General features: G+C 44.3%; 1 protein-coding gene across 2 annotated transcripts in view; it reads left to right on the forward strand.

The window, feature by feature from the left end:
* Nucleotides 1-21,189, forward strand: part of HSD11B1L (hydroxysteroid 11-beta dehydrogenase 1 like) — an 85,872-nt gene that overhangs the window by 27,848 nt on the left and 36,835 nt on the right. The window lies entirely within an intron of this gene.

A 21,189-nucleotide genomic window follows, 5' to 3' on the forward strand; every position in this document is an offset into this window, starting at 1 on the left:
CTCACAAATGTGATATTAGATCATTTGCCTCAAAAAATGACAACGTCTAATATATTTGTCTCATTTGTTTGATTTGGTTCTTTTTTTCTACTTTTAGGACTTGTGAGAAAATTATAATAGTTTTAGGTCAAATTTGTTCAGAAATATGGATAATTATGAACGACTTACATTTTCAATCACAGCGGTATGCATTTTTTTTTGTAAAGACCTATTCACTTGACTCCCTTTATGCCATTATGTCATTAAGGAGAGCCGATGCTCCTAAGCCCACTCCACACAAGTCAGATGTAGGCTTTGCTACACAGCCATCACTTGCTTCTAACAGCACGGACCAGAGCTACCACTGATCTGCGCTGGTAACACCTAAAATGCCACTGTCAATCACTCATCTTGGCATTTAAGCTGCATGATCTTCCCCGGGCATCTGTTCTGGGTACCCATTGCCCACCACCGACGCAATTATGAGGGGCTGAAAGTCTGCCATGGGCTAGGGGCCCACTGAAGGCCCTTGTCGCTGCCATTTTGGTACTCCTGTGGCTGGGCTTCATAGGAGATGGTATTAGTAGTAAACAATTGTGACCAAACGTTTTGAGACTGAAACAAATTTTAGTTGGCACAGAGTTTGCTGCTTCAATGTTTTTAGAACTTTGAGTCAGTTGCTTCTTTGGTTACTGATGTGAAATTATAAGCATTTCAGAAGTTTTTACACTGTTATTGACAAACATTATATACGTACATGTGTCTCCCTCCGAATACAGATATGTACCCCACCATTAATATACTATTAGCCATGCACCATTAAAAATATAAAGTGATAAGCAGCACTGTGCCCCCCATTAACTATAATCTCTTACTCCCAATAATATAAACTATTCAGTCTGTGACTCTCCCCAATTACCTGTAAGGCTATATGCACACGGAAAGTATGCAAAGTTTACAGTACAGGAAAAGTGAATGAGATCCCTGAAGTCTCATGCCCACGCTGCTTATTTTTTCCTTGCAGATTTGCAGCAGATTAAAATCTGCATAATGTCAATTCTTGCAACATGAAAAAAGAGCACAAAAAGTCCCAATAAAATCAAACCAAATTTATTCAATTAAAATACAATACAAATAGATAAGCAGTAATAATCAATAGAAGATAAAGCAAGATATCTTTATTATAAGTCTAAATAAAGTTTGAAAGCACACACCGTCTAAAGCTCACCTAATCTACTATATAATTGTCTAAGGGTCACTTCCTTCTTTCTGTCTGTCTGTCCTTCTGTCTGTCTGTCACGGATATTCATTGGTCGAGGCCTCTGTCTTTCATGGAAATCCAAGTCGCTGATTGGTCGCGGCAAAACAGCCACGATCAATCAGCGACGGACACAGTCCGGCGGCAAAAGGCCGCTCCTCACTCCCCGCAGTCAGTGCCCGCTCCATAATCCCCTCCAGTCAGCGCTCACACAGGGTTAATGGCAGCGCTAATGGACCGCGTTATGCTGCGGTGTAACGCACTCTGTTAACGCTGCTATTAACCCTGTGTGACCAACTTTTTACTATTGATGCTGCCTATGAAGCATCAATAGTAAAAAGATCTAATGTTAAAAATAATAAAAAAAATAAAAAATCGTTATACACTCACCGTCAGTCGGCCCCCGGATCAGGAACAGGCCTTCCCCGCTCCTCGCGACGCTCCGGTGACCGCTCCATGCATTGCGATCTCGCGCGATGATGATGTAGCGGTCTCGCGAGACCACTACGTCATCATCTCGCGAAACCGCAATGCATTATTGAGACCGGAGCGTGCGAGGAGCGTCGGTATCCGCTGCGCCTGGATCCGGGGGCAAACCGAAGGTGAGTAACTATTTTTTATTTTAATTCTTTGGGCTGTGCAATATACTACATGGGCTGTGCAATGTACTACGTGGGCTGTGCAATATACTACGTGGGCTGTGCAATATACTACGTAGCTGTGCAATATACTACGTGGGCTGGGCAATATACTACGTGGGCTGTGCAATACACTACGTGGCTATGCTACATACTGCGTGGGCTGGGAAATATACTATGTGGCTGTGCAATATACTAAGTGGGCTGTGCAATATACTACGTGGCTGTGCAATATACTACGTGGGCTGTGCAATATACTGCGTGGGCTGTGCAATATACTGCGTGGGCTGTGCTAGATACTACGTGGGCTGTGCTATATACTACGTGGGCTGTGCAATATGCTACGGGGGCTGCAATATACTGCATGGGCTGTGCAATATACTGCGTGGGCTGTGCTATATACTCTGTGGGCTGTGCTATATACTACGTGGGCTGTGCTATATACTACGTGGGCTGTGCTATATACTACGTGGGCTGTGCTATATACTACGTGGGCTGGGAATTGGCGCGGGATTTGAACCACGCTTTGCTAATTGGTCGCGGCCGGCCGAATCCTGTATATTCAATGTATTATTCTAAAATCTTCATAAATAAACCTCATACATATTCTAGAATACCCAATGCATTAGAATTGGGCTACCATCTAGTATTAAATAAACACCACAGAATTAACATGTGGAATATATAAGAAAATTTAAAGTGGTGTGTGCACAGAACCAAAAAACCAGGGAGTCATGGAAGACCTGTAAAAAATGTGTATGTCACTTTAAGGGAACGAAAACCATTTAAAAATCGGCAAATAATACCCTTACCCATATTCACCACCTGGGGACCCTTTGGGGCTGCTACACTGGGTTCAACCCTGGACATTGCTTCAGCAGAAAAAATAACTTTACCCCAGTTCTCTGCAGTCTAAATTTCCTGCAAAGTTATTTGCTCCCAACTTCATGTGATTTTGTTAGTGCTGCTTCTGCTCTTGAGTTCTTTGACTCCCTTCTGAGACATTGAAACAGAGGCCAGGGTAGTCGTGGCTGAGAGTGGCAGTATTAGCACACCCTGGCCCTCCGTCACATTAACACATTGCCGTCCACTCACTTGTAAGTCAGGGTTTATTCCACACTGCCGGGGTTCCTTTTCTTTCAACACCACACAATGACAGTCAGAGCCCAGGGTCATCTTCAACATAATAATTTTACTCAGCTCGTCCTGTTTAGTCACCGAAACAGCAAAAGATTCTTCGAACAATATCACCATTCCGTTCCCTGTACTGTCCTGAATATCCACCGGATCCGCCGGCACCGCAGCTTCCTTACTGGTCAGACAAACCCGCTTCAGGAGTTCCCCGCCTGCTTCCCTCTCCGAAGGTGAAGTCAAAGAATAGCTCTTCCATTCCTTACTAGGCCGTAGGTCTCGGACGTTAAGGGTTGTTTCCATGAAGTTACACAATATATAAACATTACATGACCTATGAAATATACCAGGGACATATGCAAGGAGTGCAGGGCATTAAATTGGCCCCCCGCAGCTCTTACAACACTATATCAGATCAGGAGACATGGCTTGCATTCTTACTGCTTATGCAAGCTAGCTCCATGGCTAAAGCTAATCACAGTCTATGTGCTGGTTTGATGTCCCCCCTCACTTTCGATCTGTACTGACTTCCTGCACCTTCAAAGCTTATATATGACTTGTCAAGAAGTGTGGAATGAGGGATAGAGAAGCGGGGAGAGGGAAATGACCGGTCATATACAAGCTGTGAATAATAATAATAATCTTTATATAGTGCCAACATATTCCGTAGCGCTTTACAGTTTAACAGTTTCAAACGTAAGTCATAAGTAACAACGTTAACAATACAATAATTAAAGCAAAATAAGATGACCCTGCTCGTGAGAGCTTACAATCTACAATGAGGTGGGGGAGATACAAAGTACAGGAGCTTATTTACAATTATGTATTTACAATGATGGTTCAGCCATCTTGAGGGAGTGGGGGATAGATGGAGATAGTGAAAGGGCTACACATGCACCCTTACACATAAAATGACTTTGATTAGGGAACGTGATAGACCGCTTTGAACAAATATATTTTGAGGGCGTGCCTAAAACTCTGCAAATTCTGGATGGTCCTAATTTCTTGAGGTAGAGCATTCCAGAGGATTTGTGCAGCGTGGGAGAAGTCTTGGAGACGGGAGTGGGAGGTACGGAATAGTGCAGAGGTTAGTAGAAAGTCATTTGCAGAGCACAGCAGTTGGTTAGGCCAATAGACAGAAATAAGGGACAAGGTTAAAGGGGGTGCTGCACTGTGAAGAGCTTTGTGGGTAAGAACAAGTACTTTGAACTGGACCCTATAATGAATGGGCAGCTAGTGTAACGACTGACAAAGAGCGGCTGCATCTGAATACTAATTAGCCAGGTAGATGACCCTGGCTGCTGCATTAAGGATAGACTGGAGAGGGGAAAGTCGAGTGAGGGGGAGGCCAATTAATAAAGCATTGCAGTAGTCCAGGCGGGAGTGGATCAGGGCGACAGTGAGGGTTTTTGTTGTTTCCATGGTGATAAAAGGGCGGATTCTAGAGATGTTCTTTAGGTGTAAGCGGCATGAGCGGGCAAGAGATTGTATATGGGAAGTGAAGGAGAGATTGGTGTCAAACGTAACACCCAGGCCAGCTCGCCTGCTGCCAGGCTGTTATTATGGTGCCACCCACGGAGAGGGAAATGTCAGATTTAGGGAGGTTAGTAGACAGTGGGAGCAGAAGAAGTTCAGTTTTGGAGAGGTTGAGTTTCAGATAGAGGGCGGACATGATGTCAGAGACTGCGGACAGACAGTCACTGGCATTCTGTAGTACAGCGGGAGTAAGGTCCGGGGATGACGTATATAGTTGTGTGTCATCAGCATAAAGATGGTACTGAAAGCCAAATCTGCTGATGGTCTGTCCAATTGGGGCCGTGTAGAGAGAGAAGAGAAGTGGGCCAAGGACTGAGCCCTGAGGTACCCCGACAGTGAGAGGAAGATGGGACGAAGTGGAGCCAACGAACGAAACACTGAAGGAGCGGTCAGAAAGATAGGACTAGAACCAGGAGAGGGCAGTATCCTTAATGCCTAGTGACTGGAGCCTAGAGAGTAGGAGATGGTGGTCAAGGTTCAGGCAGGGCAATTTAAGGTGGGAAGGTGGGACATCAAAGCTGCACACAGACAGTCATAAGCCTTGGTCCTGGGGCTAGCCTGTATAAGCAGCAAGAACACAAACCATGCCCTGCTCTCTGATGTAGTAGTGAGAAATCACATTTTGAAATTCTGTATATATGTGTTTGGTAGTGCTTTGGGGTGTGACAATGCACTTACAGCTACTCAACCTCCCGCTATATTCCCTGCCATGTCTCAAATTCAATGGCCAGAGGAGAGAGCCATTAAGCAGGAAATATAGCTTGAGGCTGAAGAGCTGTAAATGCATCATCTCACACCAAAGCACTGCCAAACACACACATATATATATACTGCTCAAAAAAAATAAAGGGAACACTTAAACAACAGAATGTAACTCGAAGTAAATCAAACTTCTGTGAAATCAAACTGTCCACTTAGGAAGCAACACTGTTTGACAATCAATTTCACATGCTGTTGTGCAAATGGAATAGACAACAGATGGAAATTATTGTCAATTATCAAGACACACTCAATAAAGGAGTGGTTCTGCAGGTGGTGACCACAGACCACATCTCAGTACCAATGCTTTCTGTTTTGGTGACTTTTGAATGTTGGTTGTGCTTTCACACTCGTTTTAGCATGAGACGGACTCTACAACCCACACAAGTGGCTCAGGTAGTGCAGCTCGTCCAGGATGGCACATCAATGCCAGCTGTGGCAAGAAGGTTTTCTGTGTCTGTCAGCGTAGTGTCCAGAGGCTGAAGGCGCTACCAGGAGACAGGCCAGTACACCAGGAGATGTGGAGGGGGCCATAGGAGGGCAACAACCCAGCAGCAGGACGCTACCTCAGCAAGGAGGAACAGGAGGAGCACTGCCAGAGCCCTGCAAAATCACCTCCAGCAGGCCACAAATGTGCATGTGTCTGCAAAAACGGTTAGAAACCGACTCCATGAGGATGGCCTGAGAGCCCGACGTCCACAGATGGGGGTTGTGCTCACAGCCCAACACCGTGCAGGATGCTTGGCATTTGCCACAGAACACCAGGATTGGCAAATTCGCCACTGGCACCCTGTGCTCTTCACAAATGAGAGCAGGTTCACACTGAGCACTTGTGACAGACGTGACAGAGTCTGGAGACACTGTGGAGCGATCTGCTGCCTGCAACATCCTTCAGCATGACCGGCTTGGCAGTGGGTCAGTAATGGTGTGGGGTGGCATTTCTATGGCGGGCCGCACAGCCCTCCATGTGCTCGCCAGAGGTAGCCTGACTGCCATTAGGTACCGAGATGAGATCCTCAGACCCCTTGTGAGACCATGTGCTAGTGCGGTTGGCCCTGGGTTCCTTCTAATGCAGGACAACGCCAGACCTCATGTGGCTGAAGTGTGTCAGCAGTTCCTGCAAGATGAAGGCATTGAAGCTATGGACTGGCCCGCCCGTTCCCCAGACCTGAATCCGATTGAACACATCTGGGACATCATGTCTCGCACCATCCACCAACGTCACATTGCACCACAGACTGTCCAGGAGTTGGCGAATGCTTTAGTCCAGGTCTGGGAGGAGATCCCTCAGGAGACCATCCACCGCCTCATCAGGAGCATGCCCAGGCATTGTAGGGAGGTCATACAGCCACACACTACTGAGCATCATTTCCTTGTCTTGAGGCATTTCCACTGAAGTTGGATCAGCCTGTAATTTGATTTTTCACTTTGATTTTGAGTATCATTCCAAATTCAGACCTCCATGGGATATTAATTTTGATTTACATTGATAATTTTTATGTTTTATTCTTTTCAACGCTTTCCATTATGTAATGAATAAAGATTTGCAACTGGAATATTTAATTCAGTGATCTCTAGGTTGTGGGATTTTAGTGTTCCCTTTATTTTTTTGAGCAGTGTATATGAGAAGCAGAGGATTAACTAGTTTTATTCTATTTTAAAACATTTGATATCTTTATTTTTTTTAACAATAAGAAATCTATGCATATTCACATGTAGTTCACCAATTAGGTTATTCTTCCACAACTGGACAACCCCTTTTGAATGCCCCCAGTGTGCTGAATAAAACAAGAAAAAGCATACTTACCTCTTGGACCTGCTCCTCACTGAGCACCGTATCCTCTGCTCTTGGTTTTTCTTTCATCTGAAAAAAGATCTATTTTTGCTTACTGGATCAGTTTCAGTTTTGGATGATGAATTTACGGATCCATTTTCCACAGACTTCAATGTTAAAAAAATAGAACCAGTTGAAATCATATTTCTTTTTTAGCTGGACAAAAATGTTGCTGAATCCATTCTAATGTAGCTTTATTGCTGCAGGCTATCAGTTCTGTTAGATGCCACAGTGCACTAACTAACTTAATTTCCTTTTATAACAGAATCACTGACTGGGTGGATCAGGGAAATCCAGTAGATATAGTATATCTTGACTTCAGAAAAGCATTTGACAAGAGTATCTCATACTATCCTTATTGAAAAAATGACCCAGTATGGAATGGACAGGGCAATTAGGTGAATTCATAACTGGTTTAGTGATCAGACCCAAAGAGTGGTCATAAATGGCTGCACATCCAGTTGGGAGATCTCTGTCCTTGGCCCTATGTTGTTCAACATCTTTATCAATGATTTAATTGAAGGAATTGAGGGTAATCTGATTACTGATGACACAAAGCTAGGAGGGATCGCTAAAACTAGAGGAGAGAGAGGTTTTAAAAAGATCTAAAAAACTGGAACTGTGGGCAGCAACTAGCAGAATGTTTTTTAAAGGGATCCTGTCAGCAGGATTTGTGATCAGTAACCTACAGACAGCGTCAGGTCAGCGCCGTTATACTGATTAAAGTGATACCCTGGTTGATAAAATCTGTCTTGTGGTTGTTTAATCTTTATTTTAAGTTTTCAATGAATGATATGCTCATTCTTCGGGGCGGCCTGTGGAGGGGGTTTCATGTGGTGCTCTTCTTCTGACCGGTCACTGATCCCTTTGTGACCTGCCCCCTGGTTTATATAATGAATATTATATTTATCTTGGGGTGGGGGGAAGGGGGACCCTTCTGCAGGCTGGCGCTGCAGTCTGATTGCATATGTACTGTGTATATAATTAATTTGTGATCTGATAGCTGCTGCCAGCTGCTGGGCGCCTGCTCAGTAGCACTTATCGGCGATCTTGCTAGCGAAGAAGACAAAAAATTTTAAATTGATTTTTTTTTTGTACCCCTTAGGATAATCTCAAGCACATTTATTAACAGCACAGAAAACATGTGATTATGCTGCAGTGCAGGAGCCACGGTTGGCACCTGCCTGCAGAAGGGTTTTTTTTTGCAGTGTGTACATACAGTATATTCATTATGCATACTAGGGGGCAGGTCACTGAGGGATTAGAGATCAGTGACCTTTCAGAAGCCATACTGAAGATTATGAAAGCAGAGCACCACATGAAGACCCCCCACAGGCAGCCCCAGAGCACGAGCATATCATTAACTCAAAATTGAAAATAAAGATTAAACAAAAACCACAAGATGGACTTCACCAACCAAGGTATCATTTTGACTCCTTTATGACCGGAGGTATTTTCAGTTTTGCGTTTTCGTTTTTTGCTCCCTTTCTTCCCAGAGCCGTAACTTTTGTATTTTTCAGTCAAAATGGCCATGCTTGTTTTTTTGTAGGACAAGTTGTAACATATCATGTACTGGAAAACAGGAAATAAATTCCAAGTGTGGTGAAATTGCAAAAAAAGTGCAATTCTATAGTTGTTTTTTGAGGGTTTTTTTTTTTACCATGTTCACTAAATGCAAAAACTGATCTGCCATTATGATTCTCCAGGTCATTACGATACATAGACACCGAACATGTCTAGGTTCTTTCTTAGGCTACGTTCACATTTGCGTTGTGCGCCGCAGCGTCGGCGACGCAACGCACAACGCAAACAAAAACGCAGCAAAACGCATGCACAACGCTGCGTTTTGCGCCGCATGCGTCCTTTTTTTGATTGATTTTGGACGCAGCAAAAATGCAACTTGCTGCATCCTCTGCGCCCGGACGCGTGCGCCGCAGTGACGCATGCGGCGCAAAACGCAAGTGCGACGCATGTCTATGCGCCCCCATGTTAAATATAGGGGCGCATGACGCATGCGGCGACGCTGCGGCGCCCGACGCTGCGGCGCAGACCGCAAATGTGAACGTAGACTTATTTAAGTGGTGAAAAAAAATCCAAACTTTGGTTAAAAACAAAACAAAAAAAAAGCTCTATTTTCCAAGACCCGTAACGTCTCCATTTTTCGTGATCTGGGGTTGGGTGAGGGCTTATTTTTTGTGTGCCGAGCTAACGTTTTTACTGATACCATTTTGGTGTAGATAAGATATTTTGATCACCCAACATTGCATTTTATTGCAATGTAGCGGCAACCAAAAAAAGTAATTCTGATGTTTTTAATTGTTGTCTTGTTACACCGTTTAGCGATTGGGTTAATTCTTTTTTATATTGATAGATCGGGCGATTCTAAACGTGGCGATTCTACATATGTGTATATTTGATTTTTTTATTGTTTTATTTTAAATTGAGCGAGTAAGGGTGATTTGAACTTTTATATTTTTTTAAATATTTTTAAAAGCTTTTTTTTACTTTTTTCATGCTTCGATAGTCTCTGTGGGAGAATAGAAGCTGCAGTTTTCTGACCGGCTCTGCTACACACAGGCAATGATCAAAACACCTGTATGTAGCAGAAATGCTCACTTGCTATGAGCACGACAACTGGGCGGCTCTCATAGCAATCCGGCTATGACAACCATAGAGGTCTGCTCGAGACCTCTGATTATCATGCCAACCCATCAATGTCCCGCGCTCACTTGACGGGGTCACCACTGGGTGGGATTTCTCGTGCACTTACTGGAGGCGCAAGTTAAATACCTCTGTCAATCTGAAACAGGATAATAGCCTTGCGTGGATCGCTTTTCCACGTACGGCTGTTAGAGGCACATGTCAGCTGTTCAAAGCAGCTAACATGTGCCGGGAAAGATGTGCGCTCAGCGCCGGAGCCCACATCAAAGGTAGGGATTCCAACGTGTGCGTACTATTACGCCCAACATCAGAATGGGGTTAATCAGTATAATGGGCCAACCTGACACTGTAGGTTACTGTGCACAATCCTGCTGACAGGTTCCCTTTAAAAAGACTTGGGTATACTAATATATCACAAAATGCACATGAGTCAACAGTGTGATGCAGCAGCAATAAAGGCAAGCACAATTCTGGGTTGCCTTAACGGAAGCACACAGTCTAGATCACATGAAGTAATTATCCCCCTCCACTCCTCACCACATTTAAAAAAAAACATGAACAAACTGGAGCAAGTTCAGAGAAGAGTGACCAGAATGGTGACCGGTCTGCAAACCATGTCCTATGAGGAACGTATAGAGGATTTGGGAATGTTTAGCTTGCAAAAAAGAAGACTGAGAGAAGACTTAATAGCTGTCTACAAATATCTGAAGGGCTGTCACAGTGTAGAGGTATCAGCTTTATTATCATTTGCACACGGAAAGACTAGAAGCAATGGGATGAAACTGAATGAGAGAAGAAACATATTAGATATTAATAAAAACTTTTTGACAGTGACGGTTGTTGTGAATTCCGTTCTCGGGCTCCCTCCTGTGGTCATGAGCGGTACTGTGTGAGTTTGTTCTAGGGCTCCCTCTGGTGGCCTTTAGCGATATGGCTGGTCTTGGCTGGGCTCTGCTGATTCATTTCCTGCTATGCTGGGCCTATTTAATTCACCTGGCCCTTCATTTGTTGCCTGCTGTCGGTGTATTCAGTCCTGTTTCTGAGAGCTCCTGAATATTCCTTGTGACCAGTCTCCTGCTGGAGAAGTTAAGTTTGTTTGTTCATTTTGCTCATTATTTCCTTGAAAACGTTTCTCTGTATATGATGAGTTCAGTCCAGCTTGCTTATATGTGATTTTTCGCTTGCTGGTTAGTTCTGGGGTGCAGAGTGTGCCCCTCACATCGTGAGTCGGTGTGGGGGTTCTTGTATTCTCTGCGTGGTTTATTTTTGATAGTTTTTTGTACTGACCGCACAGACTCCTATCTATTTTCAGTCTATCTAGTGTTAGCGGGCCTCATTTGCTGAACCTGTTTCATTTCTACGTTTGTCTTTTCCCCTTAACTCACCGTTATTATTTGTGGGGGGCTGACTATAACTTTGGGGTTATTTCTCTGAGGCAAGTGAGGTCTTTGCTTTCTCTCTAGGGGTAGTCAGTTTCTCAGGCTGTGAACGAGGCGTCTAGGATTTTAGGAACGCTCCACAGCTACCTTTAGTGTTTGTGGATAGGATCAGGATTGCGGTCAGTATAGCTTCCACATCCCCAGAACTTGTCCTATATTCTGGTCATATGTGTCAGGTCAGTTTTGAGATCCTACCACCGGATCATAACAGTACAGCAGGCCATAAAGTGTTAATGCAGCAGAAGAGGGAGAAGAGAAATCCTGAAGTCATTTTTTTTTTTTTTTCTCCTCTGCACTGTGTTTAGTTTCTCTCCTCCCCTTAATCTCTGGGTGGTTCTGAACTCAGCTGCAGATATGGACATTCAGAGTCTGTCTTCTAGTGTGGATCATCTCACTGCAAGGGTGCAGGGCATTCAGGATTATGTAGTCCGCAGTCCTATGTCAGAGCCTAAAATACCAATTCCTGAACTGTTCTCCGGAGACAGATCTAGGTTTTTGAACTTTAAGAATAATTGTAAGTTATTCCTTTCTCTGAGACCTCGCTCCTCTGGTGATTCTGTTCAGCAAGTTAAAATTATTATCTCTTTGTTACGTGGCGACCCTCAAGATTGGGCATTCTCTCTGGCGCCAGGAGATCCTGCATTGCTAAATGTGGATGCGTTTTTTCTGGCGCTTGGAGTGCTTTATGAGGAACCAAACCTGGTAGACCAAGCAGAGAAGGTTTTGCTGGCTCTCTCTCAGGGTCAAGATGAAGCAGAGGTTTACTGTCAGAAGTTTAGGAAGTGGTCTGTGCTCACTCAATGGAATGAGTGCGCCCTGGAGGCGATTTTTAGAAAGGGTCTGTCTGAAGCCCTTAAAGATGTTATGGTGGGGTTCCCCACGCCTGCGGGTCTGAATGAGTCAATGTCTTTGGCCATTCAGATTTATCGGCGTTTGCGGGAATGCAAACCTGTGCACCATCTGGCGGAATTTTCTGAGCAGAAACCTGAGCCTATGCAATGCGACAGGATTCTGACCAGAGTGGAACGGCAAAACCACAGACGTCAGAATGGGTTGTGCTTTTACTGTGGTGATTCTGCTCATGTTATCTCAGAGTGTTCTAAGCGCACAAAAAGGTTCACCAAGTCTGTCACCATTGGTACTGTACAACCTAAATTCATTTTGTCTGTTACTTTGATTTGCTCTCTGTCATCCTACTCAGTTATGGCTTTTGTGGATTCAGGTGCCGCCCTGAATTTGATGGATTTGTCATTTGCCAGGCGCTGTGGTTTTATCTTGGAGCCTTTACAATTTCCTATTCCACTAAAGGGAATTGATGCTACGCCATTGGCCAAGAATAAACCTCAGTACTGGACTCAAATGACCATGTGCATGGCTCCTGCACATCAGGAGGTGATTCGCTTTCTTGTGCTACATAATTTGCATGATGTTGTCGTGTTGGGTCTGCCATGGCTGCAGGCTCATAATCCAGTCCTGGATTGGAAAGCAATGTCTGTGTCAAGTTGGGGTTGCCAGGGAATTCATGGCGATGCCCCTTTGGTGTCAATTGCTTCTTCTACTCCTTCTGAAATCCCTGATTTTTTGTCGGACTACCAGGATGTATTTGATGAGCCCAAATCCAGTGCCCTACCTCCTCATAGGGATTGTGATTGTGCCATAAATCTGATTCCTGGTAGTAAGTTCCCTAAGGGACGACTTTTTAATTTATCTGTACCTGAACATGCCGCTATGCGGAGTTATATAAAGGAGTCCTTGGAGAAGGGGCACATTCGCCCGTCCTCATCCCCTTTGGGTGCGGGGTTCTTTTTTGTAGCCAAGAAGGATGGTTCTCTGAGACCCTGTATAGATTATCGCCTTCTAAATAACATCACGGTCAAATTTCAGTACCCCTTGCCACTGTTGTCCGATCTGTTTGCCCGGATTAGGGGGGCCAGTTGGTTCACCAAGATAGATCTTCATGGAGCGTATAATCTTGTGCGCATAAAGCAGGGCGATGAATGGAAAACCGCATTTAATACGCCTGAAGGCCATTTTGAGTACCTGGTGATGCCTTTTGGGCTTTCTAATGCCCCCTCTGTGTTTCAGTCCTTCATGCACGACATCTTCCGAAAGTATCTGGATAGATTTATGATTGTGTACCTGGATGATATTTTGGTCTTTTCTGATGATTGGGAGTCTCATGTGAAGCAGGGCAGGATGGTATTTCAGGTCCTGCGTGCCAATGCCTTGTTTGTGAAGGGCTCTAAATGTCTCTTCGGAGTCCAGAAGATTTCCTTTTTGGGCTTTATTTTTTCTCCTTCTACTATTGAGATGGATCCAGTCAAGGTCCAGGCTATTCATGACTGGACTCAGCCTACATCTGTGAAGAGTCTTCAGAAGTTCTTGGGTTTTGCTAATTTTTACCGTCGCTTCATCACTAATTCTTCTAGCGTGGTTAAGCCTTTGACGGATTTGACCAAGAAGGGTTCTGATGTGACGAATTGGTCTCCTGTGGCCGTGGAGGCCTTTCAGGAGCTGAAACGTCGGTTTTCTTCGGCTCCTGTCTTGCGCCAGCCCGATGTCTCTCTTCCCTTTCAGGTCGAGGTTGATGCTTCTGAGATTGGAGCAGGGGCTGTCTTGTCGCAGAGAAGTTCTGATGGCTCTGTGATGAGACCATGTGCTTTCTTTTCAAGAAAGTTTTCGCCTGCCGAGCGGAATTATGATGTTGGTAATCGTGAGTTGTTGGCAATGAAGTGGGCATTTGAGGAGTGGCGACATTGGCTTGAAGGAGCCAAGCATCGTGTGGTGGTCTTGACGGATCACAAGAATTTGACTTATCTCGAGTCTGCCAAACGGTTGAATCCGAGACAGGCTCGATGGTCGCTGTTTTTCTCTCGTTTCGATTTCGTGGTTTCTTATCTTCCGGGTTCGAAAAACGTGAAGGCTGATGCCCTTTCTAGGAGTTTTGTGCCTGACTCCCCGGAAGTTTCTGAACCTACTGGTGTCCTCAAAGAGGGGGTGATTTTGTCTGCCATCTCTCCTGATCTTCGACGGGTGTTGCAGGAGTTTCAGGCCAATAGACCTGACCGTTGTCCACCGGAGAGATTGTTTGTCCCGGACAGATGGACCAGTAGAGTTATTTCCGAGGTTCATTCTTCGGTGTTGGCAGGTCATCCTGGGATTTTTGGTACCAGGGATTTGGTGGCGAGGTCCTTTTGGTGGCCTTCCTTGTCGCGGGATGTGCGTTCCTTTGTGCAATCCTGTGGGATTTGTGCTCGGGCCAAGCCTTGCTGTTCTCGTGCTAGTGGATTGCTTTTGCCCTTGCCTGTCCCTAAGAGGCCTTGGACGCATATTTCCATGGATTTTATTTCGGATCTCCCTGTCTCTCAGAGGATGTCTGTCATCTGGGTGGTTTGTGATCGTTTTTCTAAAATGGTCCATTTGGTACCCTTGCCTAAGCTGCCTTCCTCTTCCGATTTGGTGCCACTGTTTTTTCAGAATGTGGTTCGTTTACATGGTATTCTGGAGAACATTGTGTCTGACAGAGGATCCCAGTTTGTGTCCAGATTTTGGCGGTTTTTTTGTGCTAAGATGGGCATTGAATTGTCTTTTTCGTCGGCCTTCCATCCTCAGACGAATGGCCAAACCGAACGAACTAATCAGACCTTGGAAACTTATTTGAGATGTTTTGTTTCTGCTGATCAGGATGATTGGGTGACTTTTTTGCCATTGGCTGAGTTCGCCCTCAATAATCGGGCTAGTTCTGCTACTTTGGTTTCTCCGTTCTTTTGCAATTCTGGTTTTCATCCTCGGTTTTCCTCGGGTCAGGTTGAGCCCTCTGACTGTCCTGGGGTGGATTCTGTGGTGGATAGGTTGCAGCAGATTTGGAACCACGTAGTGGACAATTTGACGTTATCACAGGAGAAGGCTCAGCGCTTTGCTAACCGCCGTCGCTGTGTGGGTCCCCGACTTCGCGTGGGGGATTTGGTATGGTTGTCTTCTCGTTTTGTTCCTATGAAGGTTTCCTCTCCTAAGTTCAAGCCTCGTTTCATCGGTCCTTATAAGATTTTGGAAATCCTCAACCCTGTGTCATTTCGGTTGGACCTCCCTACATCGTTTGCCATTCATAATGTGTTCCATAGGTCATTGTTGCGGAGATACGTGGTGCCTGTGGTCCCTTCTGTTGATCCTCCTGCTCCGGTCTTGGTTGAGGGGGAGTTGGAGTACGTGGTGGAGAAGATCTTGGATTCTCGTGTTTCGAGACGGAAGCTTCAGTACTTGGTTAAATGGAAGGGCTATGGTCAGGAGGATAATTCCTGGGTTGTTGCCTCCGATGTCCATGCGGCCGATTTGGTTCGTGCCTTTCATTCGGCTCGTCCTGATCGGCCTGGGAGCTCTGGTGAGGGTTCGGTGACCCCTTCTCAAGGGGGGGGGGTACTGTTGTGAATTCTGTTCTCGGGCTCCCTCCTGTGGTCATGAGCGGTACTGTGTGAGTTTGTTCTAGGGCTCCCTCTGGTGGCCTTTAGCGATATGGCTGGTCTTGGCTGGGCTCTGCTGATTCATTTCCTGCTATGCTGGGCCTATTTAATTCACCTGGCCCTTCATTTGTTGCCTGCTGTCGGTGTATTCAGTCCTGTTTCTGAGAGCTCCTGAATATTCCTTGTGACCAGTCTCCTGCTGGAGAAGTTAAGTTTGTTTGTTCATTTTGCTCATTATTTCCTTGAAAACGTTTCTCTGTATATGATGAGTTCAGTCCAGCTTGCTTATATGTGATTTTTCGCTTGCTGGTTAGTTCTGGGGTGCAGAGTGCGCCCCTCACATCGTGAGTCGGTGTGGGGGTTCTTGTATTCTCTGCGTGGTTTATTTTTGATAGTTTTTTGTACTGACCGCACAGACTCCTATCTATTTTCAGTCTATCTAGTGTTAGCGGGCCTCATTTGCTGAACCTGTTTCATTTCTACGTTTGTCTTTTCCCCTTAACTCACCGTTATTATTTGTGGGGGGCTGACTATAACTTTGGGGTTATTTCTCTGAGGCAACTGAGGTCTTTGCTTTCCCTCTAGGGGTAGTCATTTTCTCAGGCTGTGAATGAGGCGTCTAGGATGTTAGGAACGCTCCACAGCTACCTTTAGTGTTTGTGGATAGGATCAGGATTGCGGTCAGTATAGCTTCCACATCCCCAGAACTTGTCCTATATTCTGGTCATATGTGTCAGGTCAGTTTTGAGATCCTACCACCGGATCATAACAGAGGGTGATCAATAAGTGGAACAGGCTGCCACGAGAGGTGGCGAGTTCTCCTACAATGGAAGCCTTCATTCTTAAGCTGGACAGACATCTGTCTGGGATGATTTAGTGAATCCTGTATTTAACGGGGGGTTGGACCAGATGACCCAGGAGTTCTACCGTTCTATGATTCTATGTACACATTCACATAGTTTCCAAACACAGCCACATTTAGTGACATAAATAGGTTATTGTCTGAGGGAGGAAATGTCTGCATCTTTGGTTGTCTACAGCAGTGAAGGGGTTAAAAATAGTATTGCTGGTGAATTAGGACAGTGAGGAGTTGGAAATTTTATAAGATTCTAAACTATTCTGGAAAAAAATGTTTGCTTTAGATGTAGCCATGGTTAAAAGAACACAGATCAGAAAAGTGTAACTTGACACTTGAGACCGGTCAATGATTTTTCAAATAATAATTTATCTTAATCCACTTAAATGAGATAACTTGGCATTGAAAGTTATCAAGATGGCATGCTTTTTGTATAGTTAAACTTGGCCACATCTGTAGCTCGGTGTGACTACATTTCAGCACCAGAGGTAACTGCAGTTTGTTTTACCCAAGGAGTTCTTTTGGGTGGTTTCTCTTTGCGTTCTGGCATCCATTTGATGGCCCCGTCGGGGCTTATGTCAAAACCCCCTCACAAAACGGGATTCGGACATATGCACCGTCGGGGCCATAGACTGTAATGGTGTGCTCTGATATGCATCATTTTCTGGTGTGTGTGCCTACTGGAGAAGGACAACCACGACGTCTGAGTGTCTGCCTCTAGTAGGCATATACACCAGAAAATGACACATGTCAGAGCACAGATTCGCTCTGTTTGCACCATTATAGTCTATGACCCTGTCTGTGCATATGTTCTCTTTCTGCGGGTGTTCTCAACGCAGTGTGAAAGCACCCTAAGGGTATGTACACAGTATTTGTTTTTGAGGTGTCTAAATTTGACATAGTTTTCAAGACTTATGCAAATCGTTAATCCTCATGATGTTTTAAGCATTTTTTCCCCCATTTTTGAAGCTTTTTAACTGGACAGTATCAAGCAGATGCCATGAGGATTTAACCCCTTAACGACCACCAATATGCCTTTTAACAATTAAGAGGCCTTATAGCTCAGCACAGCCAATTAAGAGGCCTTACAGCTCAGCACAGCTTTTTAATGGCGCTGAGAAATAAGGTATAGCGCCCCCCACCGTTGGAAAATCTCTGATGTCTCGGCTACCGGGGACCCTGGAAAACATTGTCCGGGCTGATTTTTACAGATCCCTGTCATGTGATCGCTGTTATTCACCAAATAACGGTGATCACAAAATAAAGTCTGATTTAGAATTAATTTATCTCTCCTCTATGATCTAGCTTCTAGCATATCAAAGAAAAGAGAAATGGGGAGCCGTACGGAACCTTCGCCATCCGCAAACTCCTCTGCCCCGGCCCCCAGCCTTCCGCGTCCTTTTCCTGTAAGAAAATAGCGGGCGCATGCGCAGTGCGCCCACCAAGATCTGCCAGCCGGTAAACAATAGGAAATTTTTGATCACTGTGATAGACCATATTACACTGATCAACATAAAAAAATTGTAAATCAAACCCCCATTTGTCAGCCCCTTAGTTAGATAAAAATTATAAAATACATTTAAAAAAAAAAAATCCATACTTTGCAGTTATGGTTAGGGCTGTGGTTAGGGTTGAGTTTACGTTTAGGGTTGTGTTAGGGTTTTGTATTTCTTATTCATTCATTTTGATCACTGAAATAGGGTCGAGCACACTGATCAAAATAAAAAAAATACTAAATCAAACCCCCCTTTGTCAGCCCCTTAGATAAAAATTATAATTTTTTTTTTTTTCTATACTTTGTGGTTAGGGATTGGATTAGGGCTGTGGTTAGGGTTGTGTTTGGGGTTAGGGTTTTGGTAAAGTTGGGGTTGTTTTGGGGTTAGGGTTGGGGTTAGTGTTAGGATTAGGGTTGTGTTGGGGTTGGTTGTGTTAGGGTTAGTATTGTGTTGGAGTTATGGTTGTGTTGAGGTTACGGTTGTGTTGGGGTTACAATTGTGTTGGGTTTACGGTTGTGTTGAGGTTACAGTTGTGTTAGGGTTAAGGTTGTGTTAGGGTTGGAGTTAGGGTTGTGTTAGGGTTGAGGTTAAGGTTGTGTTAGGGTTGGGGTTAGGATAGGGTTAGGGTTGTGTTAGGGTCGGAATAAGTATTGAGTTTTTTCAAAAGCAAAAAATAAATGTGATGACAATATGACAGCTAGTGTTGAGCGCAAGATCTCACTACTCGAGTTTGCATTGGGTGCTGCGGAATATGTTAGCGCTTTTTAAAAATAAAGATTATTATTATTATTATTATACCAGCATGTTTTTTTGGAGTGTCTAACAGCCACAAAAGATATGGGGTAGGGATTCGAGCATGTCACTCGAGCACTCGCGATATTAGGTGCATAACCGAGCGCCCGATGCAAACTAGAGTAGCGAGCACTTGCGCTCAACACTACAGTAATGACACTTTCACTAGGCACTGCTCCTAATAGCCAGTTTCCTACACCACACTGATGAGGGGCAAATACCCCGAAACAGCTGTCTGTGGATGGATACCATGTTTGGCATAGGTGGTTTTCCTTTATTGGATGCTGCCCTTCCCCTGGTTGTTCCTTCCCGGTGAAAGACCTGGCTATTCAATTCATTGCTTGTGTTGAGAAACACGTGATGGTGTCTCTGCGGCTTTTCTACATGCATTTGCATATTTCCCTTAAGGGATGGGGGCAGTGTTCTGGATCACTGCATTGAGAAACACGTGATGGTGTCTCCACGGTGTTGGATGTTTTGATCTCCCCGAGGTCATTCATCCTTATGTTTATATGTTTACAGTAATAACGACATATTCAATATGACGACGTAATGTTATCAAATTCTGTGTCGTACCTGTGGGTTCAAAATGCTCACTATACCCCTGGATAAAATCCTTGAGGGGTGTGGTTTCCAAAATGGGGTAACTTATGGGGGATTTCCCATAAGGCACATCAGGGGCTCTCCAAACGCAACATGGCGTCTGCTCTCAATGCCATCAAATTTTGCGTTCAAAAAGTCAAATGGGACTCCTTCCCTTCTGAGCCCTGCCATTCGCCCAAATAGTAGTATTCCCCACATATGGGGTATCTGCATACTCTGGAGAAATTGTGCAACAAATTTTATGGTCCATTTTCTCTTGTTCACCTTGTGAAAATAAAAAAAGTTGTGGGTCTATAGTAAATTTTTTTGTGAAAAAAGTTAAATGTTAATTTTTTCTTTCCACATTGCTTCAGTTCTCCTGAAGCACCTGAAGGGTTAATAAATCTCTTGAATGTGGTTTTGAGCTTCTTGTGGGGTGTAGTTTTTAGAATGGTGTCACTTTTGGGTACTTGAAAAGTTTGAAAATGGTTAAATTTTCAAATTTTTTGCCTAATTTCCACCTTTTTCATAAATAAACGCAAGTCATATCGAAGACATTTTACCATTATCGTTAAGTACAATATGTCATGAAAAAAACAATCTCAGAATCATGAGATCCATTGAAGTGTTCCAGAGTTATTACCTCATAAAGTAACACTTGTCAGAATTGTAAAAATTGTCCTGGTCAGGAAGGTGAAAATTTGCTGGATCACTAATGTATCACATTATTTCCTTTGGTGAGGCTTTCAAAATCTTGTTTGGAAATATTCACTAAAAAAACAGGCCATATGAACACCAATATGAATTCCCCATTGACTTGCATAGGAAAAGTATTTGAAGCGGTTATTGATGTGCATTTTGAAGTAGATCTGCCCCTAAATCATCATCGAAAACTCTGTGTGAACATACCCAAGCGTAGGCAGCTAACATTGCTGATGAACTAATCTTGGAGGGTTCTAGGCATGGGAGCCTTCCTTTCTCTCTACAGATACACCAGCAGACATTTGAGCTTAGGCTACGTTCACATTTGCGTTGTTGGGTGTTGCGTCGGCGACACAACGCACAATGCATGCAAAACGCATTGTTTTGTGACGCATATGTCCATTTTTGGCATGATTTTTGGGGCAAAAAAACTGCAACATGCAGCGTCCTGTGCACCCTGACGCTTGCGCCAAAAATGACGCATGCGTCACAAAACGCAAGACAACGCATGTCCATGCGCCCCCATGTTAAATATAGGGGCGCATGACGCATGCGTCGCTATGCGTCGCCAAACCTGCGCCCGACGCAACGCAAATGTGAACGTAGCCGTAGACATCCCGTGTCTCCTTGCATATAACCATAGTAAGGACAACATACTGCAAAATCAGGACAATTTAAACGGTAACTTTATTTTCAAGTAGTTTTACAGAATAAGTGGTGCCGTGTGTACTTGAGAAATAAGACTACGGTATATCTGATAATTCCGGTATATGTATTGTAACATGCATTTTCATCAGTTTTCCCTTCGGCATGCTCAGTCTCTGATTTGTCCCCGAAAGATTGCAGGTGTGTTCATACACATGATCCTCTGCTATAACGTTGTTTCCATAAACCCATAATCCCACCTGTGCATGCAGCTTGAGCTTTCTCCACAAATCGATTTCCTTCACTATTGATGGACTTTGTTTCATTGCTTATCACTCTCGGAAGATAAGTACGGTAAGTTTATTTGCACAACCCGTTAGGGTCTGTAAAGCTTTGAAGCACTTTAACGTTTACGGACATTTGT

The sequence above is a fragment of the Ranitomeya variabilis genome, chromosome 1, assembly GCF_051348905.1.
Source record: "Ranitomeya variabilis isolate aRanVar5 chromosome 1, aRanVar5.hap1, whole genome shotgun sequence".
Lineage (NCBI taxonomy): Eukaryota > Metazoa > Chordata > Amphibia > Anura > Dendrobatidae > Ranitomeya > Ranitomeya variabilis.